Source organism: Oryx dammah, unplaced genomic scaffold, assembly GCF_014754425.2.
Source record: "Oryx dammah isolate SB20612 unplaced genomic scaffold, SCBI_Odam_1.1 HiC_scaffold_1, whole genome shotgun sequence".
Classification (NCBI taxonomy): Eukaryota; Metazoa; Chordata; class Mammalia; order Artiodactyla; family Bovidae; genus Oryx; species Oryx dammah.
Window position 1 is genome coordinate 89,529,084 of NW_024070185.1, and position 25,860 is coordinate 89,554,943.

The window sequence follows — 25,860 nt, forward strand, 5'->3', positions numbered from 1 at the left end:
TCCATCATGTAAAAATTATATGAAATCTGAATTTCAGTGTTCATAAATAAAATTTAATTGGAACATGAAAACAATCATTCATTATATCCTATCTAAGGCTGCTTTTGTGCTATAACAGCAGGACTGAATAATAGTGACAGAGACCTTATGGACTATACAGTCAAAAATATTTACTATCTAGTATTTTGCTAGAGTCTTGCTGTTCAGTTGCATAGTCGTGTCCAACTCTTTGCAACCCCATGAACTGCAGCACACCAGGCTTCCCTGTCCTTCACTGTCTCCTGGAGTCTGCTTAAACTCATGTTCATTGATTCAGTGATGCCATCCAATCATATCATCCTCTGTTGCCCCCTTCTCTGCTGGCCCCCAATCTGGAAGCACATAATCTACACCATCATAACCATCAAAACTACTTTCCTAAACTGAAATCCTGTGAATCTTAGATTGTTTCTCTTGAAAAATGCTGTACATGTTTAGACACATAAAAATATTTTCTTTAGCTAGCTTTTGTTGAATTATTGATTGTAGGCTGATTCAATGTTACCTCCGTAATTGCTTCCATATTGTCTTAATATATTTTTTACCCACGTCTAGTTTTCCAAACCAATGAAGTAACCATGAGCATATTTTTTTCTTTCTTTTTTAAAATATTTATTTATTTGGCAGCTCTGGGACTTAGTTGCAGCATGTGGGATCTTCAGTCTTTGCTGTGGCATATACGATCTTTCTACTTGCAGCATGCAAGCTCTTAGTTGCAGCATGTAGGATCTAGTTCCCTCACCAGGCAATGAATGCAGGCACCTTGCATTGGGAGCATGGAGTCTTAGTCACTGGACCACCAGCAAAGTCCCATGGTCATATTTTCAAATATGAGAAAACTAAGCATATTTTAAAATTTATTTTATTTAAATATAGTTGATTTACAATGTTGTGTTAAAAAGCATATTAATTTGGGTTTTAAGAAATCCATTTGTCAGCACCTGGTTCTACTGTTCCATGAAAATCAAGTAAAGGTCTGCATCCTATTTCTTCTCTATTTCTAGGAATATTTGCTCTTCTCAGAGATGACTAGTCACAACCGGAATAGGGTGTTTCCTGAGAAACTTCTGGATTTCCTTCCAAGAATGTTCATGTCTGCTTTGTGTGGGAAAAGGAATCTCCTCCTCAGTGCATGGAGAAGTGGAGATTAGAGATCCTGGAGGCACAGCACTGGGGTTGGGGCTGGGGGGAGGCTGTATCAGGTGGCCTACTCCAAAGTAAGACAGCAGAGTCCAGTTGTTCCTCCCACGTCTCCTCAGATGTTCTGTGCTTGCTCTGCATATGCTTTCCCTACTGACATTCTTATCTTCTTCTCCCACAATGAAGAGAAAATGTCCCTGGGTCTTTTCAACAGGGAGAAAAGAAGTCTCACTGGCTTCAGCTCTAGTTTCCTCAAATATGTGCTATAACCTTACTAACCCTAAGGCACTGATGGATAGTAGAGGAGGAGAGAATGGCAACGGCTGATTTATCTGATCATGATATATCTGTGGAATGTCAAGAGTAAAGTTGGGCTCATTAATAAGCACAGTGGCTGTGACTTCTTTTAGGTGAATAGCCATGGAGAAGCCAATCTCTGCTCCTTTCATATGGAGACTACCCCAGTGCTTGGCCCAAGGACCTGTAAAAAAATTAATACAGAAACCTCAAGTAAATATTAATACAGCCTGGAGACCAGAGGGAGGAGCTCTCATTTCTGCAACAATGGCAAAGCCCAACAGGTAGAAAGGCTCCTCTTCTTTCCAGCAAGGACTCAGTCAATGACAAGTCTTGGGTTCTTTGCTCACTGTAAGCTCTCTCATCTTCCTTTTCCCCTCCAGGAAATCCTTTCCTTGCTGTGCAGGGACTTGTGTGTGGTTCACCATGCTTCTAGATCTCAGCTTGCAATTTCTGCTGATCCTAAATAACCTCATCTTTGCTAGAAAAGCATCTGGCATCCTATTTGTTTTAGGTCAACATTTGGTGGCCCATACAAGGACCAGAGAGCTTCCCTGGTGGCTCAGTGGTAAAGAATCTGCCTGCAATGCAAGAGACCTAGGTTCCAACTCTGGGTCAGAAAGATCCCCTAGAGAAGAAAATGGCAATGTGGGAAATACAGTCCACAGGAACACAACTTAGTGACTAATCCACCACTACAAGGACCAGAGGAAACCCCCAAAGACTCTCGGGCTAATGAGCAAAGAGGTGAGGTATCCACAGTTGCGCCCTTTATTGCTCATTCCTTTTCTCACTGACCCTGTACATCTTTCTTCTGATTCAAGCCTTTATAGTCTGTGGACTAAAAATGCTGTCTGCCACATCAGTAGAAAAAGGATGTGGTGGCCATTAAGCCATTAGCCACTACAGCCCCTCCTCCGACAGAGAACCCTGAGGGAACTCAGGATGGAAACAAACAGGATGCTGGTCCTAGATAGCTGATGTGTATATCAAAGGAATGATTTCAGTGAACCCAGATTCTTGTATCTTCCTATATGTAGAAAAGTACAAATTCATTAATTTGAGATGACTGGTTTTCTTTAATAAATAGTAATCTTTTGATCAGTAAAACCTGGTTTTTGTTGAAGAACTCTTACATACCCTGGCTTCTCCCTTACCTCTAGAGAGCAGTCCCTCAGAACTATCTGAGAAGCTGCCCCCTCGGCTTAAAGGTCCTCAGTTTGTCCACCAAATAAAACATAATTCTCAACTTCCAGGTTGTTTTCTTTCTTTTTTTCAGTTGACCCCTCTTTGTACTTAAAGCTCTTCAGGTTGTATCAGGGATCTGTTTTTAGGTTTCACTCTTTCTGGTTGAAGCCTTGTTCTGTATGCAAGTACTCTTTTGGCAGTTCAGTCTTATTCTGAGATCAGACTGCTTCACCTGAAATTGGCTGAGAAGCTGTCAGCCCAGTTCCTTCAGGTACAGGGGTTGTTTCACTGAAACTGAGTCACTTCACTGAAATGGAGTCATCAGCCTGTACCTTTGGAATGGGCGCGGTTTCATAGGAACTAGCTGGGGAGCCTTCGGCCTGGCTCCTCCAGGACCAAGCTGTTCCCTCAGGACTGGTGGGTATTAGGCCTGCAGACAGTTTGAGCTGCAAGCTGTTAAAACTGAGCTGTTTAAGATATAAATTGTTTAAGCTGTTGGAAAATTATTCTTTTATTCTAGAGAAAAAGTCTGAGAAATGGTATCCTAGTTATCTATATATCTTGAGGGCACACCCCCCCCCCACACACACACACACTGAGATTCTAGTCAGTTTTATGTTTAAAATCTTTATTTTTCCTCATGCTAATGGACTGACCTAACCAAAGGCAATTCAGAATATCAGTGGCCATTATGGATAACTTTTGAAATTCCTTTCTTAAAACCAAACTGGAATACCACAGTGCAAAAATCTTCAGAACTGAATGAAATGCCTATTTTGATTGGTATTTTGGGATGATGGCATAAATGTTAGATATTGTGTCCAGACAAGAAAATTAAAGCATAACATACTCCCTGTCAGAGCTGGGCCCTCCCCATGTGCAGTCTGCATCTGTATTATCCATTAACCAGACCGCCTCAAGGCAGGAATATCCACTCGACTGTAAAAATTAACCTTTTCCCTTCTTCATATACCAGTAATGTTACTCCTTAAAAGATAACATTCCTTTCCTAATCCTGGAAGAGATCGTGATGACCCATTGCTGGCTTTGTATAGTGCTTGTTGGGACTGTGTATCTCTGATGAATTTTACATAAAACATCAATGTGCCATTTTGATGTATGATCCTTTGTTTCAAGAATGTATGTAACTGGGCCTTTGACTTCTAAACAAGAAGAACAGTCCTCAAAAAGACTGTCTCCTGGGTTATAATCCTCAGGTTGGGCTTCAGTAAAATTTTCTATTTCTCCTAAAGACCAACTGTTGATTAATTTTTCATCCACAGAGACTTTCCAACATTATCAGAAGTCTAAAACTGCCTTTCTGCAAAATAAGACTTTAACCAAGGCAAATGAACTATTTTAAAAATATAAAATGATGCCTGAAACCTCAGGTTCTTCATTGACTTCTTTGTCTGAGCTCTGACTCTGATGGGGCCTTCCCAGGAGGCGCTAGTGGTAAAGAACCTGCTTGCCAATTCAGGAGATGTAAACACACAGGTTCGATCCCTGAGTTGGTAAGATCCCCTGGAGGAGGGTACAGCAACCCTGTCCAGTATTCTTGCCTGGCGAATCCCATGGACAGAGGAGCGTGGCGGGCCAATTGCCCATAAGGTCACAAAGAATCAGGCTTGACTAAAGCGATGTAGCATGCACAGAAGCTGCCTCTGATGCCATCTTGTCTCCCTCCCTCCCCTCCTCATGCCCAGGCTCTGCCCTAGGCACCATCTTCCTTCTTTCCTTCGATGCCACCCACATTGCCTCTATACCCTCAATTTTTCTATACTAATTCTCTCACTTAATTTTCTTTTTGCCTGAATCCCTCCCCACCTTTTCCCTCTAAACTTATCAAAGCTTAGTTCAGTTCAGTCGCTCAGTTGTGTTTGCGACCCCATGGACTGCAACATGCCATTCCTGTCTATCACTGATTCCCAGAGCTTGCTCAAACTCATGTCCATCAAGTTGGTGAAGCCATCCAACCATCTCATCCTCTGTCGTCCCCTTTTCCTCCTGCCTTCAATCTTTCCCAGCATCAGTGTCTTTTCCAATGAGACAGTTCTTCACATCCGGTGGCCAAAGTATTGGAGTTTCAGCTTCAGCATCAGTCCATCCAATGAATATTCAGTACAGATTTCCTTTAGGATGGACTGGTTTGATCTCCTTGCTGTTCAAGGACCTGGTGTTTGGGAAGGGAAACATCTTCCAGGGTGGGTTAATATGGATGTCGTAAGAAGGGAGTCTTTTATTAAAGCTAGTCCCTTTAAAACTAAGCCTTCTGAGGATGCAGAGCCTTCATTTATATTTCCTGAACTAAAGCTGAACTGTGAGCCATAGTCAAAGATTTTCCCAAAATAACCAAAGATCCTCACAAATTTTTTGAAAAATTTAACATCATTATTCAAACTTATCAATCTTGTTTTTATAACTTACACCTGCTAGTTTCATATGCTTGTCAGTAAAGGACAAGCCCAGGATTAGATGAAAACCCCCAAATGGGAAAATCCTGAAATTTCCCTCTGATGGAGACAATTTTCAAACATTGAGGCATGTGGAAGTAATTTTGGCTTATACACAGCAGCCTGAACTTTGTGTGAATTAAAATAGCTTGTTATACACACACAGCACATCTGCTTTAACCATCAAGATAAAGAATGTGTGTTTTGAAGGTAAGGGGAAAAACTTCCTTCTTAGGACATCCGTATTAACACTCCTTGGAAGATGTTTCCCTTCCCAGACACCAGGTCTCACTGTCTCACTCTATATTTACTAAATCTGTCTATTTTGGAAACTTGAAGGAATATACCCCTGTCATGTTTGATGTATGTTCTTTGTTCTGATAAAGTATATAGCTATGCTAAAAACCATTTTTTAACCAAGCATTTTCTCAGAATAATCTGAGAGATTGTCTCCTGGGTTATAGTCCTCAGTTTGGCTCAAACAAAACTCTTTTCTATTCCTATTACAAGTAGTTTATTGATTATTTCCATCAACACCTAAGATTACAACACAGAGACCAACCTACTAACTTAGATGATCAAGTTTGGGCAAGTGCTAGGTGACTTTTTCAAAGCCTGTTGATTGGAGCAAAATTCAGACATTTTACATGAAAACCTGATGAATCTGCTCATGACTATTCCAATCAACTTCAGATTATTTTAAAAGAAAATTCTGATCTTTTAAAGGTTGATTCCACCCAGATAGCTTTTAACTTTATGTTTATTAGTGGACTAAACCAGAACATTTCCTTTCTAGTAAAAAGAACCAAGATGGAATGGGAAGCTAGAATTTTCCACTCCAGAGTTTAGTTAATCTGGCAAACTCTCTCTCTCACACTCTAAATGAGTCACCAAAATGAAAGACCACCTAAATTCTTAAACTCCAGCAAATGACAGTCCCTAAATGAAAACCAAAACCCTCCTAGTTTTAAACACCATCTGCCCTCTAGCCAGCCTTTTGAATGTTCTCCCAGTTCTCAATAACAGGGTTTGGGGGGGACTACAGGGGCTCTTTCCCACCTTCCCTCTTAATAGAATGGGAGAAACATTTCCTCAGATTGGGGATGGGTCTCTTCATGTTCTAAGTAACACCAGAACCACAATCTCGGTGCTCAGCACCACTACTATAAAGCAGCCCCTGCCTCGGAGTACTAAAACAATTCAAATATGGGATCTCTAGTGAACCCCAAAGAGCTTCCTGTCTCTGAACCTATTCCCTTTTGTTTAGGCCCTTTGAGAGATACACACCCTTTTCTCCTTAGCTCCTCTGCCCTTATCCATTTATTAGGTTGAGACTTCTTAGATAAGTATCATGCCAGAATTTCTTTATCCCCAAAAGGGAAAATAATTCTAGCATTTGACAGTAGTCATCAAAGTAACCAATCACATAAATTAAATGACCCTTTGACATCTTTTCATTGCTTCAGCTCTGAGTCCTAGAGCTGATCTTCAAAACACCGATTATTTGTTCTGTTGAATTAGCTACCACTTTCCTACGGACAAAAATCTGTAACTGACCCTGGCAAAATTTACAGCACACCTCCCATCATGACTCAGATAGGTCTCTCAAAACCTCTTTCTGCAATTAATTAATACCTTTTAAGCAAAGAAGCCCTTAATGGAAGACTACAAGTCTTAAGACCTCACTATCCCTTGTACTAATCTTTCTAATATTTCTACTTGACCTGTGAGAAAACCTAGGACCCAGGATGGATGTTCACCCAGAATCTCCAGGTAATAAACAACACATCCCTCGATGCCTTGTTGTTCCTAACTCATATGTTACTAATATCCACTGTCACTAGAAGTAAACTCTTTACCATAATTTATTTATGCACTGCATTCTCTAGTACTCCAGTTGATGAAGCCAGCCATTAAATGTTGCCTTTATTTGGAAAGAAAAAGAATTCACCTGGACACTAATGCCTCAGGTTTCACTAAGAGTCCTTATTTCTCAATTACTGAAGGCTGATCTGGATGACAGAATGTGTGGATGATTTGCTTCTTTGCTCTTCTTCTCAAGCCTCCTCAGAGAAAGACAGCATACACTAGCTAAAGTATTAGCTTCAAAGGGACGCAAAGCCACCAAAATTTCAAAGGAAAATTGCAGTTTGTCCAAACCCAGGTTGATATTTAGGGCATCTGATATCAGAACAGGGACTATACCTAGATCCAGATAGACTTTATAGTGTCCAGAGTTTCCCCAAACCCAAAACTAAACACCATCTGTGACATTTTCTTGCGATAGTTGGTTATGCTGAAATTAGATTCCAAATTTCTTTCTTGTGGCCGAATATCTTTGTGTTTTATTCAAGAATAATAACCCCAGTCCAATTTAAGAGAAAAAACCAGAGGACATAACTTCTAAGACCTTAAAAGAGAGCTTGATGAACTCACCTCCCCTGGGGCATTCCAATGATCAGATTCCCTTTTACCTTTTCTGAAAAGGAAGGAGATGCCCTTGGGGTACTCACCCCAAACCACAAGGACCACCACTGACCCATAGGGTATGCTAGCCAGCAGCTGGATCCTGTGACATAGGGACACCAGCCTTGCCTTAGAGTGATTCAGTGCACTTCAGTCACTCAGTCGTGTCCGACTTTTTGCAACCCCATGAACTGCAGCACTCCAGGCTTCCCTGTCCATCACCAACTCCTGGAGTTTACACAAACTCACATCACTTGAGTCGGTGATGCCACCAACCATCTCATTCTCTGTCGTCACCTTCTCTTCCCGCTTTCAATCCTTCTCAGCATCAGGGTCTTTTCAAATGAGTCAATTCTTCACATAGGTAGCCAAAGTATTGGCGTTTCAGCTTCAGCATCAGTCCTTCCAATGAATATTCAGGACTGATTTCCTTTAGGATGGACTGGTTGGATCTCTCTGCTGTCCAAGGGACTCTCAAGAGTCTTCTCCAACACTGTAATTCAAAAGCATCAATTCTTCAGCACTTGGCCTTCTTTACAGTACAACTCTAACATCCATATATCATTACTGGAAAAACCATAGCTTTGACTAGACAGACCTTTGTTGGCAAAGTAATGTCTCTGTTTTTTAATATGCTGTCTAGGTTGGTCATAACTTTTCTCCCAAGGAGCAAGCAAGTTCTTTTAATTTCATGGCTGCAGTCACCATCTGCAGTGATTTTGGAGCCCCACAAAATAAAGTCTGACACTGTTTCCATTGTTTTCCCATCTATTTGCCATGAAGTGATGGGACCAGATGCCATGATCTTAGTTTTTGGAATGTTGAGTTTTAAGCCTGCTTTTTCACTCTCCTCTTTCACTTTCATCAAGAGGCTCTTTAGCTCTTCTTCACTTTCTGCCATAAGGGTGGTGTTATCCGCATATCTGAGGTTATTGATATTTCTCCTGGAAATCTTGATTCCAGCCTGTGTTTCATCCAGTCCAACATTTCTCATGATGTACTCTGCATATAAGTTAAATAAGCAGGGTGACAATATATAGTCTTGATGTACTCCTTTCCTGATTTGGAACCAGTCTGTTGTTCCATGTCCACTTCTAACTGTTGCTTCTTGACCTGCATACAGATTTCTCAGGAGGCAGGTCAGGTGGTCTGGTATTCCCATCTTTTGAATAATTTTCCAGAGTTTGTTGTGTTCCACACTGTCAAAGGCTTTGGCATAGTCAATAAAGCAGAAATAGATGTTTTCCTGGAACTCTCTTGCTTTTCTGATGATCCAACAGATGGAAGTAATTTGATCTCTGGTTCCTCAGCCTTTTCTAAATCCAGCTTGAATATCTGGAATTTCATAGTTCATGTACTGTTGAAGATTGGCTTGGAGAATTTTGAGCATTACTTTGCTGGCATGTGAGATGAGTGCAATTGTGCAGTAGTTTGAGCATTCTTTGGCATTGCCTTTCTTTGGGATTGGAATGAAAACTGACCTTTTCCAGTCCTGTGGCCACTGCTGAGTTTTCCAAATTTGCTGGCATATTGAGTGCAGCACTTTCACAGCATCATCTTTCAGGATTTGAAATAGCTCCACTGGAATTCCATCACCTCCACTAGCTTTGTTCATAGTGATGCTTTCTAAGGCCCACTTGACTTCACATTCCAGGATGTCTGGCTCTAGGTGAATGATCATAGCATTGTGATTATCTGGGTTGTGAAGATATTTTTTGGATAGTTCTTCTGTGTATTCTTGCCACCTCTTCTTAATATCTTCTGCTTCTGTTGGGTCCAAACCATTTCTGTCCTTTATTGTGCCCATCTTTGCATGGAATGTTCCCTTGGTATCTCTAATTTTCATGAAGAGGTCTCTAGTCTTTCCCTTTCTATTGTTTTCCTCTATTTCATTGCACTGATCATTGAGAAAATCTTTCTTATCTCTCCTTGCTATTCTTTAGAACTCTGCATTCAAATGGGTATATCTTCCCTTTTCTCCTTTGCTTTTCACTTCTCTTTTTCATAGCTATTTGTAAGGCCTCCTTAGACAACCATTTTGCCTTTTTGCATTTCTTTTTCTTGGGGATGGTCTTGATCACTGCTTCCTGTACAATGTCATGAACCTCTGTCCATAGTTCATCAGGCATTCTGTCTATCAGATCTAATCCCTTGAATCTATTTCTCACTTCCACTGTATAATCATAAGGGATTTGATTTAGGTCATACCTGAATGGTCTAGTGGTTTTCCCTACTTTCTTCAATTTAAGTCTGAATTTGGCAATAATTCAGAGTTCATGATCTGTGCCACAGTCAGCTCCTGGTCTTATTTTTTTTGACTGTATAGAGCTTCTCTATCTTTGTCTACAAATAATATAATCAATCTGATTTTGGTGTTGACCATCTGGTGATGTTCATGTGTAGAGTTTTCTCTTGTGTTGTTGAAAGAGGATGTTTGCTATGACCAGTGCGTTCTCTTGGCAAAACTCTATTAGACTTTGCCCTGCTTCATTCTGTATTCCAAGGCCAAATTTGCCTGTTACTCCAGGTATTTCTTGACTTCCTACTTTTGCATTCCAGTCTCCTATAATGAAAAGAACATCTTTTGGGGGTGTTAGTTCTAGAAGGTCTTGTAAGTCTTCATAAAACTGTTCAACTTCAGCTTCTTCAGCATTACTGGTTGGGGCATAGACATGGATTGCTGTGATATTGAATGGTTTGCCTTGGAAACAAACAGAGATCACTCTGTCATTTTTGAGATTGCATCAAGTACTGCATTTCACACTCTTTTGTTGACTATGATGGCTACTCCATTTCTTCTAAGGGATTTTTGCCCACAGTAGTAGATATAATGGTCATCTGAGTAAATTCACCCATTCCAGTCCGTTTTAGTTCACTGATTCCTAAAATGTCAACGTTCACTCTTGCCAGCTCCTGATTGAGCACTTCCAGTTTGCCTCGATTCATGGACCTAACATTCCAGGTTCCTATGCAATATTGTGCATTACAGCATCAGACTTTATTTCCATCACCAGTCTCATCCACAACTCGGTGTTGTTTTTGCTTTGGCTCTGTCTCTTCATTCTTTCTGGGGTTATTTCTCCACTGATCTCCACTAGCAGATTGGGCACCTACCGACCTGCGGAGTTCATCTTTCAGTGTCTTCCTATCATGTTGCCTTTTCATTTGTTTATGGGGTTCTCAAAGCAAGAATACTGAAGTGGTTTGCCATTCCCTTCTCCAGTGGACTACATTCTGTCAGAACTCTTCACCATGACCCGTCCATCTTGGGTGGCCCTATACGGCATGGTTCATAGTTTCATTGAGTTAGACAACGCTGTGGTCCACGTGATCAGATTGGTTAGTTTTCTGTGATTGTGGTTTTCAGTCTGTCTGCCCTCTGATAGAGAAGGATAAGAGGCTTATGGAAGCTTCCTGATGGGGGAGACTGATTGAGGGGAAAACTGGGTCTTGTTCTGATGGGCAGGTCCATGCTTAGTAAATCTTTAATCCAATTTTCTGTTGACAGGCAGAGCTGCTCTTTCATTAGGCCCCTGCTCTTTCAGTTAAGACCATTGAGAAAATTGTCATGGAATCCCCTTTAACTGTTTTTGTAATTTATGCATTAGAAGCTTTCCTGAATTTTCATCACTCTCAACATTTCTCAGTCAGCCACCTCACCCCCTGTGAAGTGTTTCTGTTAATTCTTCCTCACATAACTCTTCCACATTGTATTAAGCTCAACCCTGCTGTTCTTCACCTCTCCATCACTGAAGAAGTCCCTTTTGACAGCTTAACATGGAGAGATCACCCCCTGACTGGTCCTGATGATCTACAGCAAATCCTCTAAGGAATACTGACCTCTCATGGTTCACTCTCGTGGTTCTCATATAAAAAGTGCTGTGCTGGATAAGCTACTTCAACTCCTTTTGATGTTAAGGCAGCATCTTTACATACAGCTACTTTAGCCCAACAGGCTGAATTATACACTATTAGTGGGCTTGTACTTTAGCCAATGGCAAAACTGGCAACATTTATACTGATAGCAGATGTGCTTTTGGAGAAGCTCATGATTTTGGAACACTGTAGAAGACCTGGCTTCCATACTTCCAGCCACAACAAAAATTTCAATGGCTTCATTGTTTAGGAATTTTTGCCTGCTGCCTTAGCTATTATTAAGATTCTGTGAACATTCTAAATCTTACTCTCTGAAAGCTAAGGAAATCACCTTGTGATATTTACATACACACACATACATACACAAAAACCAGTCTTAAAGCAACCAGCAGTAGCTAAAACTTTGTTATGGTCCAGTTTTATTTCCCTAAATGATAACTTCAGAAAACTTGTTAGAGAAACCCAACAACTGACCTCAGAAAAGGAAAAACAAGATTGGAAATTCAACAATTGTTGGTTTGATAAAAAGAGAAAGCTCTGGTTTAGACCAAATGACAACCCATCCTACCAGAAACTCTAAAATTCCCACTCCTCACCACTGTAAATGCATTAAACTGTTGATCTACTGACAAAATGACAGCATTCATGAGTCAATATTTGTGGGAAAATATTAACTAAGCCACAAAAAAATGCACACCTCGCTTGTCCCACCTGTCCAAACCACAACCTGTGGAAATCTATTCATACTGCTCCCAGACGTTATTAACTACCTAATGGACAATTCAAGGTCTGGCAAATGGCTTTCATAGAACTTTCTGCATCTCATGGATATAAGTATGTTTTAGTCATTGTTTGTATATTTTCACACTGGAGTGTGGCCTTCCCTTACAGATGGGCTACTGCCTCTTCTGTGGCTAACATCCTTCCAGAAAAGATTAGCCTTACCTTATCCCCACCTGAACTTCATAGTGATCAAGGAACCTATTTTACTGGCCAGGTGCTTTGATAAGTCTGTACTGTTTGGCTGGTTTTATACATTTGATTATACTTTCTGCCCTCAATCCTTTGACTTAGTTGAACACAATAGTGGCATTATTAAGAGTCAAATAGCAAAACTAGTAAAAACCCTGTAAGTACTTTGACCAAAAACAGTGTCATTTGTCCTAAATCTCAGATACATACCTTTTGGAACCCATAAACTCTTACTCTAGTCAAAGAACACTTAATGAATTTGGCTTCTGCTTCTTTTGACCCACAGCCAATAAAAGAAGAGATATTCCAATATTGCAAAGGCCTAATTGCTTCTGGGCTTTCCTGGTGGCTCAGAGAGCAAAGAATATGACTCCAATGTAGGAGACCTGAGTTCAACCTTGAAAGGTTGTTGTGGAACCATAAAAGATGCTGGGATTCTGGGCCTCCAGGAGAGAGGGAATTCAGTCCAGGGCCAGTGACAAGGCTTGATCACTCAGAGCTTTTGTGTAATAAAGTTTTATTAAAGCATAAAAGAGATAGAGAAAGCTTCTGACATAGACTTCAGAAGCAAGCAGAAAGAGTGCCCCCCTGCAAGTCCTTAGCCAGATGTTATATAGCTACTAGCAGGCTGCTAATTAGAGAAAGGGAATTCTCAAAACTCAAAGACTGGTACGAGGCCCTCACCGACAACATGCGTTTTGAGACAACATTGGCACAAGGTGAGCTGTCCTGGGCCATACAATGATTGACATGAATCTTGAAGAAAGGCAGATTTCCAAGTAAATATATAGTTTCATTAACATAGATTAGGAGAACAATGTATGGGTAAAACATACTGGTTTGTTGAGCCCCTGTTGGTTCTGAGTCTTAAGCGGAATTGACCTGGAGAAAGACAGTTTAGGGTAAATACGTAGTTCTTTAACATAGCTTAAGAAAAACATTTCTATAAGAAAAACTCATTGGTTAGCTCAAGGTTTGATAAAAGTTCAGGTGGGACCAGGTGTCATCATGGCAACACAGAATTTTAAGAGAAACCTCCTTTTAATTTTGTATAGAGAAGGGAAAAAGAGTGACACTGGTAGTTTGTTTCCTCCTGCCACTTAAGAAAGAAACATCTCAATCCCTGGGTTGGGACTATCCCCTGGAGAAAAAACTGTCAACCCACTCCAATATTCTTGCCTGGAGAATGCCATGGACAGAGGAGCCTGGCAGGCTAGAGTCCATAAGGTCACAAAGAGTCAGATGCGACTGAGCAACTAACGCACACAAATTGCTTCTATTAACAATAATCATATTTTGGTAGAGTAATCTTTTCACAGTGTCTTCTTAGGACACAAGGATTTTACGATTCACATTCTCCAACCTGGAGATTTCATCTATTGATAAAGACCCTTCCAGAAAAAAGCTCTCTTCAGCCTCACAGGAAGGCCTTTGTGCACCAAACTCCAAGGAAGAGACTCTTGAATTTGCATGACACATATAAAGAAAGTAGCAAACCCTGACTAGACCTGCATATCATCTAGTGACCTGAATGTAAAAATTTCCCAGAACTGAAGCAGATGATATCTGATGAGACAGCTTTCCCAAGATATTCAGATTAGACCTATTGGAAGTTTGCTAACTTTTTTTCAGTCAGTTCAGTCACTCAGTTGTGTCCAACTCTCTGAGACCCCATGGACTACCGCACACCAGTCTTTCCTGCCCATCACCAACTCCTGGAGCTTACTGAAACTCATGTCCATCGAGTAGGCCATCCAACCATCTTATCCTCTGTCATCCCCTTCTCCTCCTGCCTTCAATCTTTCCCAGAATCAGGGTCTTTTCCAATGAGTCAGTTCTTCACATCAGATGGTCAAAGTATTGGAGTTTCAGCTTCAGTATCAGTCCTTCCAATGAATATTCAGGACTGATTTCCTTTAGGAATGACCGGTTGGATCTCCTTGCAATCTAAGGAACTCTCTTTTTATGTTTTTGCTTTTTTGTTTTGTTTGGCTGTGCTGTGCTGTATGTGGGATCTTAATTCTCCTACTAGAGATCAAACTCATTGCCTACAGCAGTGGAAGGGCAGAGTCTTAACTGGATCATGAGGGAAGTCCCTGGAAGTTTGTCAACTTTTGGTGATGACATAATGCTTTAGATGATCTCGATAACATATGGATTTTAGATGAAAATGCTAGATAGTTGTCCCTCCTTGTTACTTGCATGGGACCTCAACTGGTTTCCAGTCTATACACCTGCCCTCCAATGTGAGACATTACCCCCAGGAAAGGTTCTTCTTGGCACTGAAGAACAAGTGGCTGATGAAACTAGAAAACCTGACTCTTAATCAGTGATGTTTTCAGAGAAAGATCTTGATCTAAATTGGGAAATGCAAAAACTTAATAAACAAGAAACCTCAATTAAGTAAAACTGGGAGACCAGAAAGGGGAGCTCCCATACCCAGAGTCCAGCTGGAGGAAGACTCCTTTCTAGGCCAGGATTCAGCCAATGAAAAGCCACAGAGTCTTGTTACTATAGGTCTTCCCCTCCCAACCCCCAACTTCCTTTTCCCCTCCATAAAAGCACTCCCTTTCCCTTGCTGTGTGGAGACTTGCATGTGGCTCTTCATGGTTGAAACACCAAATTGCAGTTCTCTGCTGATCTTGATTAAACCCACCTTGGCAGAGAAATATCTGGAGGTCTATTTGTTTTAGGTAAACAGACCTGAAAAATAATATAAATTAGATATTGATTCCATCCATCATTTAGCAAAACCTTACCATCTCTATCAATCAATGAACTTCAGTGGCTAGTGGAAACAAAGCAAGTACTAATCCCACCTACATGCCCAGTTCTAGAGCTTTGGAATACATAACTAATGTCCAAGGAGATGACTCCTTCAAGAATATGTCAGGCTCTTACTGACTGAATACTATGGGTTGTGTTAGATGCTATTTTAAATTCCCTTAAAAAAGTGTAGAAGGGAAAATAAGAAAAAGACATGATAAAAATATCAAATAACTATGTAGTATACTTGAAACCAGAGCACTGTAAATCAACTATACTTCAATTAAAATGTGTGTGTTACATGAAAAAATAGAGAAAAAAAAGGTATGTACTTACTGTAAATAATATTAGCCAGCATAAAATTGATTAATAAACTTTGTTGCACTAATTCTGAGCTATCTAAAAGTTCAGAGGAAAGGGTGCTCTCTAGGAAAAGACTGAGTAAAAATGATGAGTTTAGTAGAATAGAACATGAAAACTTGAATAGAGGATTGTAGACTTGCTTTGATTTCCCCAAAATGTTTCTCCTCCGGAAAAGGTTTCTCCTCTGGAAAAGGTTTCAGAAAAAAGGCTTAGCTTAGCTTCCTCTTTCATTGTCAGTCATCAAACCTGACAAACACTTTAGATCATCTACCCTGTACAAGCACTGGGGGGACACAGAGGAAAAAAAGGCATATTTTTTTTTATCAAGGAACTCACCACCAAATGAAGAGATTGTCTGCTTCTTTCCTCCTATTCATTTTCACTTTTCACTTTCATGCATTGGAGAAGGAAATGGCAACCCACTCCAGTGTTCTTGCCTGGAGAATCCCAGGGACGGGGGAGCCTGGTGGGCTGCTGTCTATGGGGTCACACAGAGTCAGACACGACTGAAGCGACTTAGCAGCAGCAGCATAAATTCTATGATAAAATAATGCACATAGGCAAGCCTGTCAACCCAGAAGGCAGAATCAGACATAACTATATTTAAAATAAGTAACTAATATAAGAACCTGTTGTATAGCATAGGGAATACTACTCAATACTGCATAGTGGCCTAAATGGGAAAAGAATCTGAAAAAAAAAAGTGCATATATGTATATGCATAGCTGATTCACTTTGCTATGTTTTCTGAAACTAACACAACACTGTAAATTAACTATACTCCAATAAAAATTAAGAAAAAAAAGAATCTCAGAAGAAATGGGCTATAAGTTGAGTATTTATGTTAAAAAAAAGTTAGAGTAAACAAGAAATGTCATTCTATGCTAAGTGTAGTAGACATTGTTAGCTGCCTAGACAGGGGCCAGTCTCCACAGTTTTAAAGCTCACATGGCCTTGTTTTTTTAGGGCATAGCAAGGTATCTAGTCTCAAAAGATAAAGTCTGATGGATGTGAATCCATTCACCTTTGCTACATCCTTTTCAAGCTGCTCCTGGAAAGACAGTAAATTTTACCTATGATCTTGGCTTTTTCCCCCAACATAAAAATAGAATAGAATCATGAGGAGAAAGCCAAGTTTCCTGACCATTTTTTTCCAGCTTATAATGCTAGCTTATTGATTTAATGCCTGAAATGCCACAGCCATCTTGTGATCTTGAGGAGAAAGTCAGGAAATCACAGAAATGTCAGTCCAGTCTCCTTGTTCAGAAACTCCTCTGAGTCTCCAAACTAAAGCTGGAAACACCTATCTCCAGGTCTGTTACATGAGAAAATAAAATGCCTTATGTTGATGCTGCTTAAGCCACCCTCAGTGACTTTTCTGAAAACATAGCCAAAGCATTCCTAGTGGATTCGCCATGGGAAGAACACCTGCTAAAACTCAGGAGCAGTGCATTCAGGGGACCACAGTAGTTCTTTACTACTTGAGTTTAAAGTATAAAACAAGGAAGTAGTAAAATAAGGCTGGAAAGGAAAACAGCAGCTTGACAGGGAATGGCTTGGAAGAACATGCTAATAAGCAGCTTTGACTCTTCCTTACACAGTGGAGAATCAGGAGAAATTTTAAAGAGAAGCATAAGATAAGGCACAAGTGGTAAAGAATCCACTTGCAATGCAGGAGGCCCCGGGTTGATTCCTGGGTTGGGAAGATTCTGTGGAGAAGGAATAGGCTACCTACTCCAGTATTCATGGGCTTCCCTGGTAGCTCAGGTGGCAAAGAATCTGCCTGCAAGGCGGGAGACCTGGGTTCGATCCCTGGGTTGGGAAGATCCCCTGGAGGAGGGCATAGCAACTCACTCCAGTATTATTGCCTGGAGAATCCCCATGGTCAGAGAAGCCTGGAGGGCTACAGTCCAAGGGGTTGCAAAGAGTCGGACATGACTGAGCAACTAACCATACACACACATACATAAGTCAGATTATGAAAAACTTTATTAAAGATGCTAGGAATCTTGACCTTTATCCTGTGGTAAATTGAGAGACTGTTAAGCAAATGAGTAAAATAACTGTGCTCTAGAAAAACCTAGTCTTATAACTCTGACTTGAAAAATGGAGGCAGAAAAGTCAAGCCTACTGCAATGGTACAGGCAAGAAAGAAGGTGCCTTTTTTTTATTACTGGTGGTGATAAAAAGGAAACGTGTCCATGAGCTATTTATGAGGGTAGAATATACAACTCCTAGTTGATATGGGAGAGCAAAAAAAAAAAAAAAAGGAAGAAGGAGTTAAAGATCTTTTTTTAAAATTAATAGTGCAAAATAAAGCCTTCATACTGCTTGAGCATTGATCCCATGCAAGGATAGATTCAGGGAGTCACATCTCTTCTAAAGTCATATCGATTCCCTAGATTTTCTTAGAAAAAAATTTTTTATTAAGTAATGTTTGGGTTTTTTCTTATTATTTAGAAAAATATGAATGAATATACCACTTGTATCTAGTTGACAGAAATGTAAGAAGTTCTTCAGCAAAGGAAAAAATGAAACAAATTGAGTGAGTCATATGTACTCTCCATTTTCTACCCTGCATAATAAGAGAAGTAGCTTGAACTTCCACCCTCACCTCTAATTTTGTTTAAAAGAACTTTTCAAGTTCTGAAATTCTATGTCAATATAAAATATACAGAGTCACAGGTATGGCAGGAGAGATGAGAATTCAGAATGGATTTAGCCATGGAAAATAAAGTAAAGCCAGTATATCATGGATGAGTAACAACAACAAAAAGGTGACTCAGATATATATGCAGGATTTATTTAATTTATTTCTGGCCTTTGGCAGAACACTAACTCTTATTACAACTTCTGCCACCAAATTTTGGATTAGGGAATTTAGAGACCTTTGGAAGACACTTCAAACCAACAGATGGACAAACAAGACTTCCAAGGAACTGAAATATCTGAGGTCTAGCCTTCTGAGGAACAGACAGTGTGAAGCAGGTTTAATAAAATATACTTAGAGCTTAGGAAAGAAATCTGGTTTCCAGACCTGGCTTAGTCACTAACTAGCTAGCTATCAGGGAATGTTTAACAGGAGGATTCCTACGTGCTGTTTCTCACAAGTCCTTTGTTTCTTTTTAAGCGGAACAGCATGCTGCTCCCAGGAACTGAGGTCACTGTGTGAGACAGGCTTGAATCTCCTTTAGTAAACATTCTCTTTATGACAAAACTGCTTAGTCTCATTCCCCTTTCTTGAGATATGGATTGTCTCCTTAATCCCTTGTTCCCTTGGTGACAGTTGCTGTACATTTGGTTTTCTGATCTTTATCATTGTCAAAGAAACTTCTTGTACCACAGCCTTTATATACTCACAGAGAAATCATTGGAGCACCTTTGCTCCATCAGAGCTTGGGTCCCTGTGTCTGCCTTCCTTCCTTCCTTCCTTCCTTCCTTCCTTCCTGCCTTCCTGCCTTCCTTCCTTTCTCTCTCTCTTTCCTCAGCTGATTCTTTGAAGCACAGAGACCCATCTTGCTCACTCTCCTGCCCAGGCTTCTAAGACTCTCTCGAGAAGGCGCCCTGGGCCTTCACCCACCTTCGAGAGGGTGCCCGGTGCCTTCCTGAGAGATACAAGTCCTGTGTCAAGGGCTTTATTGGTTCTCTGCGTAAACCAGGGAGTATCGGCCTGTCTCTCTCTTTCACTTTCTTATCGTCACCTCCGGACCACCAGGTCCCGGTCCATTAAAGGACCCCAACAGCTATCTATGTAAACTGGTGGAAACAATGATAGAAAAGTCACCAGCACCTACAAGCCGATCAAAGTTAAAAGAGTGAGAAACAGAATTAAATTGTTATTTAAGCCAACAAGAGGACTAGCACAATGATAACAATGCCTATTTGATAATTCAAGGACAATTCCATTATATTCATCAGAAATAGCTATTTAAAAAGTCAACGCTTCAGTAGATTGTCAGCAATTGTTGCTCATCTTGCAATGGCAATTTTGACCATATTTTGATGATCCTTATATGAAAAAGGATGTAATACAGAGTCTTAACTCATAGATTAATTCTTATTAAGAAAAAGATATTAACAATAAATAAGGGCTAAAATGCATCAACTCTCTTACAGCAAGCAGCAAAGCACATTGTAAAATTTTAAGAAGTTACATGGGTTAGAAAGTACTACAGCATTATGTTTAAGACGTGTCAAGTAACTAAAAATTCAGACCCTCTATTCAAATAAATCTGTCTTTCTACCTAATAAATCAGATTTTCTATCTAATTAAGTATGGTGATTTAATAATTATCAGAGAAGGTGATAATAATAATAATTCACCAGATTTATTGAGTGTTTAGTGTTGTCAGTTACTCTAATGAGACTTGGCTTTTAATATTCCCTTTAATTCTCAGAATAACCTTGTGAAGTAATGGCATTACAATATTTTTTAACAGATGAAGAAACTGAGGATTAGAGGTTCTTAGCAACTTGCCCAAATTTCCACAACCAGATGGTGTGGAACCAGAAGTGAAAGCCATTTATGTCTGAATGCAAAGCCAATGCCTTTGATTCCATGAAGGACACAGACTAACCATGTATTTCATCATTCTGAGCTAAGACATAGGATGCAAAATAAATCATGTGAATAGAATTTCAAGTTCATGGAGGGTGAATCACACTTGGAAGTTAAAAGAAGTCATAGAATATCATGATAATTGAAAACTAGGGACTGAAACTGACTAAAAAGACAAAATTTACCTTAGGATGTCTCAGGACAAAGTTGACAGCTTCCTCAAAATATTCCAAATCTACTTCTCCACTCGAAAAGTCAGGTCTTCATAATTATAATAGGCCAAGGCCACGGCACCAAGGCCATGACTGGCCAGGAGACTGGCCTGGAATTCAATCACCCCACCAATACCACCAAACCAATCAATTACACCTGGGAAATAACCCTCTTCTGGGAAGAAGACTAAACATAACCCACAGAACTGAGTATGAAGGGAAGGTGAGAAAAATAGAATACTGATAACAAAAAGGAGAAATGCACCACAAATTTTAGAGTTAGGTATAAATTTCCTATAGAATCGCCACATTTTCAGCCTTGTATCTGGGGCAGAATTAAAACTGACTGAATATATAATGAAGCATAATATTCAGAAGTTTCATTGGAAACCATGTTCACTGACAATGTTCAGTCTCTAGAATCAGAGACCTGAGGACTCATAATGAGTCATTTCTATAGTGTTGGAGTAAAGAAAGCCATAGAAATTAGGCTATGGCTTCTTAACCTATAAAGAGATACACAAATAGGCATCAGGAAATCAGTGAAGGTCCTGAAATTATGTGCAAGACTATGTATGTTTATATGTACATTTTACTGATGAGCATGCCCACAGATTTAATTGGGTTCTCAAAGAAGTATATGGCTTTTCAAAGAAAAAATGTATTGAAATGATTATCTTATCTAAAATACTGACCTAACATAGCTCTGTTATACTCATCTGACTATACAGTGATGACATTTTACACCAAAATGGGGATGGTCAGGGTATCATTCTATACTTACAGTGTAGGCAGCTTGCTTCCAAAATACACTAGAGCCTACATATTGAAAGTACTTTATTATGCCCTTATTGGGGATATTCTATTATGGTATAAGTGATTTTAGCTAAGAAAGCCTCATCCTATCCATATATGAGAAGAGGGACTTGGTTTAAAGGAATATTGGGAATTTTCAAAACAAAATACTGCTATATTTTCTCACCTTGAGAAAAGAAGAAATAAAGTGATATTGAATATATCTTGGTTTAAAAATACTATTTTAATACATGAATAGGGATGTTTTTGCATCTTCTGATTGACAGTACTTAAGAATGCTGAGCATCTTATTCTGGAAAAATGTTGTTTGAGAACTTCTTTGAGACTTAACTCTTTGGGCCCCACACAACACAACCCTTTTTTGTATCCCAACAAAATAAGCACCCAAATCAGGAGACCCAGCACACACAGTGTCTAAGAGGGTTTATACCTCTTCAGTTCAGTTCAGTTCAGTTCAGTCGCTCAGTCATGTCTGACTCTTTGCGACCCCATGAATCGTGGCACGCCAGGCCTCCCTGTCCATCACCAACACCCAGAGTTCACTCAGACTCACATCCATCGAGTCCGTGATGCCATCCAGCCATCTCATCCTCAGTCGTCCCCTTCTCCTCCTGTCCCCAATCCCTCCCAGAATCAGAGTCTTTTCTAATGAGTCATATCTTCGCATGAGGTGGCCAAAGTACTGGAGCTTCAGCTTTAGCATCATTCCTTCCAAAGAACACCCAGGGATGATCTCCTTTAGAATGGACTGGTTGGATCTCCTTGCAGTCCAATGGATGCTCAAGAGTCTTCTCCAACACCACAGTTCAAAAGCATCAATTCTTTGGCACTCAGCCTTCTTCACAGTCCAACTCTCACATCCATACATGACCACAGGAAAAACCATAGCCTTGACTAGACAGACCTTAGTCGGCAAAGTAATGTCTCTGCTTTTGAATATGCTATCTAGGTTGGTCATAACTTTTCTTCCAAGGAGTAAGTGTCTTTTAATTTCATGGCTGCAGTCACCATCTGCTGTGATTTTGGAGCCCCAAAAAATAAAGTCTGACACTGTTTCCCCATCTATTTCCCATGGAGTGATGAGACCGGATGCCATGATCTTAGTTTTCTGAATGTTGAGCTTTAAGCCAACTTTTTCACTCTCCACTTTCACTTTCATCAAGAGGCTTTTTAGTTCCTCTTCACTTTCTGCCATAAGGGTGGTGTCATCTGCATATCTGAGGTTATTGATATTTCTCCCAGCAATCTTGATTCCAGCTTGTGTTTCTTCCAGCCCAGCGTTTCTCATGATGTACTCTGCATATAAGTTAAATAAGCAGGGTGACAATATACAGCCTTGACGTACTTCTTTTCCTATTTGAAATGAGTCTGTTGTTCCATGTCCAGTTCTAACTGTTGTTTCCTGACCTTATACCTCTTAGCACAACCTAAACCAACACATAATCCCAAGGCGAAAGCCCTGCACTAATATTCAGATTCTTAACTGAATATTAGAGGCAAGGAAGTTTGTGTCACTTACTTCTTGATCCCTATACACAATAAAGTCATCTATATTCTAAATACTGAGTATAAAAAATTTCAAATTTACCCAAAAGGAGTGCATGAATCATGGTGAATTTGCAAAGGAAAGCTTTTTTCCCTTCTGTGCCACCTAAAACTCCATGTTGTCAGAAACCACCTCTAACACTTCGGGTCTCCTTGTCTCAGTTCTAGAAGGTGACTATTAGAAAAAAAAAATAATAGAGTAAATACATCCTGATTCCAGATCAAAGCCACCTCACACACACCTGAAACCTGGACCTACTGAGAGCTATTTCCAGGAAATTAACTTTGCTTCATCCAGTCCCATAATAAACTCTGAAAAATGTAGCAACAGATGTTTTGAACCACTTATTGATATGTTGAGATTACTATGAGAAATTATGATAAATTCTATAGCCATTAGGAAGAATGTTATATTAGCTGCTGGTTTATGGAATATCCTATAAACATGCAATATTTATATAATTAAAGGGTATAAAGTTCCTTTGCATCCTCTGTGTTTTTTACATTTCAATTCATTATATCATCAGTTTATTGTGGCAGTCAAGTAATGACCTATGACTAAATTAAAATTCAGACATGACAGAACTCCCAAAAAAAACCCTGGGACACAGTTCCATATCAAGATGAGGGTCTTCAGATATGTGAATGAATTTCACAGAAATCCAAAGCTATGGAAATTCCAAAATGCAGGCACTCTAATAAACTACTGCCATATCCTTAGGCTCCAGAATCGCTGAGATAAAGCCTGAGTTGGACAAAAGCTATCACCACATTCTTGTTCTGTTCGAAAGTTAACTGTGATTCTAAGTCAGGAAAGGAATACTCTCTATATATCCATTTTTAAGACAAACTTCTAGGAGGAGAAGGGATTCAAAAGAGGGGGCAGAAAAGATGACAATAACCATGGTATTTCTACTCGCCTGGAGGGGAAAGCAGTCTCCCTGAAGGCAGCCTTCAATGACTAGGATCCGGGTGACACCAGGTGCTACAAACCACCTCTACAAAATCAGACTGACATTTGGAGTAGTGATGGCAACATGGGTTACCATCACGTCTGAATCATAAAGTTTTAATTGGACCTGCAAAGGGCTATTCATCACATCTCTTTTCAACAGTCTAATTAATATCTTCTCAGGTTTCAGGGACCAAAGGAGACGCATGGGGTAGACCCCTACATAATAATCTCCAAGAAAAGGTGCTTGCTCACCAACTTCATTGGCCCTATAGTTGGCTTGAGAATGAAACAGGTTCCCCTTTTCATCTTCCAGTGATTCTCAAAGAAGCTTTATCTGAAATGAAGTCAGGCCTGTATCTTGGATATGTATTGGCTCATCAATAAGAGCACTGGCTTGGGTAGCTGTCAGCTGAACCACTGTTACAGTGTGGCATCCTGGATGATTCTTCAGTAATGCCTTCAGTAAACCTCAATACAGAAAGAAATATGGGAGAATGAAACAAGGCAGTGATAAGCTTAATGAAAAGTAAACCGGACCAGGAATCAGGTTGCTTGGGATTCAGCCCTAACTCTGGTTAGTTAGCATGTATCCTGATGTAATCTTCTAGTTCAAGATCCCTAGGAGTGTTCAACAAATCTCTAGAAACTATAAAGCAAGGTGATAAGTTTCATATTAATGAACCAAGGTTGAGGAAGCAGCAGTCAAAATATGCATGAATGATATTAACACATCTAAGGAAGACATCACAATCTGCCACCCAGAGCCCTTGAAAAATCAAGTGCAATGGAGAATAGGAGGGGTGAGAGGTGGGGATGAAAACAGGGAGAATTGATGAACATCTTTCTGTAAGGAAAAGATAACTTCACTGTTAATCCCCTCTCTGAGTTCTGCAAACAGAATGCTTTGGCATCTAAAACTTTACCTCAAAAGAACATGAAAAAATTTAAGGATCTTTTCAAAAGAATGAGAATAAAGTGCCGAGGGAGAACAAGGAGACTGATATATATTGCTCCCTAGAAAAAAAATTACTTCATAGTTAGGATTTACTCAGTCCTAAGCAAAACTAGAAACTGACAAGCCCTTCAGGTGGACAGAAGTGCTTTTTGTTTTCTTTTGTTTCTTTAAACTCATTAGATTGCCAAGAATGCAAAGAATCTAAATGAATTAAACTCTAGCAAGTGACAAGCTCCTCTTAGAAGATATTTTCACTCCTACACAGAGACTTTCAGTCACGGCAAAGCAACAACAACAAAAAACCCATGGGGAAAAATAGAGAAATCCACAGAAAATTTAATGACCTTTTAATGGATGTGCATGGGCTGGCTTGATAGATTAGAATTCTGAGAAACTCCAGTGACAGAGTAAGTCTCTCTCCAACTGCCAACCCTTTCTATAGGACTTGACAATGTGCTCAGGGACAATACATCAGAGTCAGAGCACAGACTTGGCTGAGAGAAATCCCCCTGGGACTTTGCAGGCCTTTATATAAAGTAAGGCAGCTGCCTTCCAAAAGATGGAGGCAGAGTAGCAAAATAGAGAGATATCCCCTGGCTCAGAAAGCCAGGAGCAGAATGACAGAGCAAAGACTTTTCCTTAGTTACCCTCCTTCCACAAGGATTGTAAATCAGAGAGATATATTCCACAGTTGGAAAAGCTAGCAACATGACAATAACAGACAGAAAAAAATCTCCAGAAGCTCACAGATGTTGAAACCCTAGGCTCTTCTAATGAGAAGGGACTAATCCCCCAAATATTAGAAGCCAGTGGTGTGCTGAATCAGATAAAGCCCCAACAAAGCCCATATCCAGCCCAACTACACATCAGATTGATTCAGCCCCTAATTCTAACATTTTGATAGGAGTATGCTCTTTTCTTGAGGCAAATATTACTTATTTTAGCTATTGCTTTTATCTTATATAAAATATCCAGTATACAAAAAAAAAAAATTATAGGCACAAAAGAAGCAGGAAAATTGACCCTTGATCATGAGAGGAAACATGCATTAGGAGGAGATACAGAAATATTCCAAAGGTTGGAATAACCAGATAGGAAATTTTTTTTTGGTAAAGATGGAAAAAGATCTTTTCTTTTTTAAATTGGAGTATAATTGGCATGCTGCAGTACATCAGGTCTCAAAGAGTCAGACACAACTTAGCAACTAAACTACAACAACATAATTGCTTTACCACATTGTGTTAACTTCTGCTGTATAA

The 25,860-nt window shown here is 39.8% G+C and overlaps 1 pseudogene; it reads right to left on the reverse strand.

The window, feature by feature from the left end:
* Positions 1–1,058: 1,058 nt before the first annotated feature.
* LOC120861536 overlaps positions 1,059–25,860 on the reverse strand; it is a 29,686-nt pseudogene continuing 4,884 nt past the window's right edge.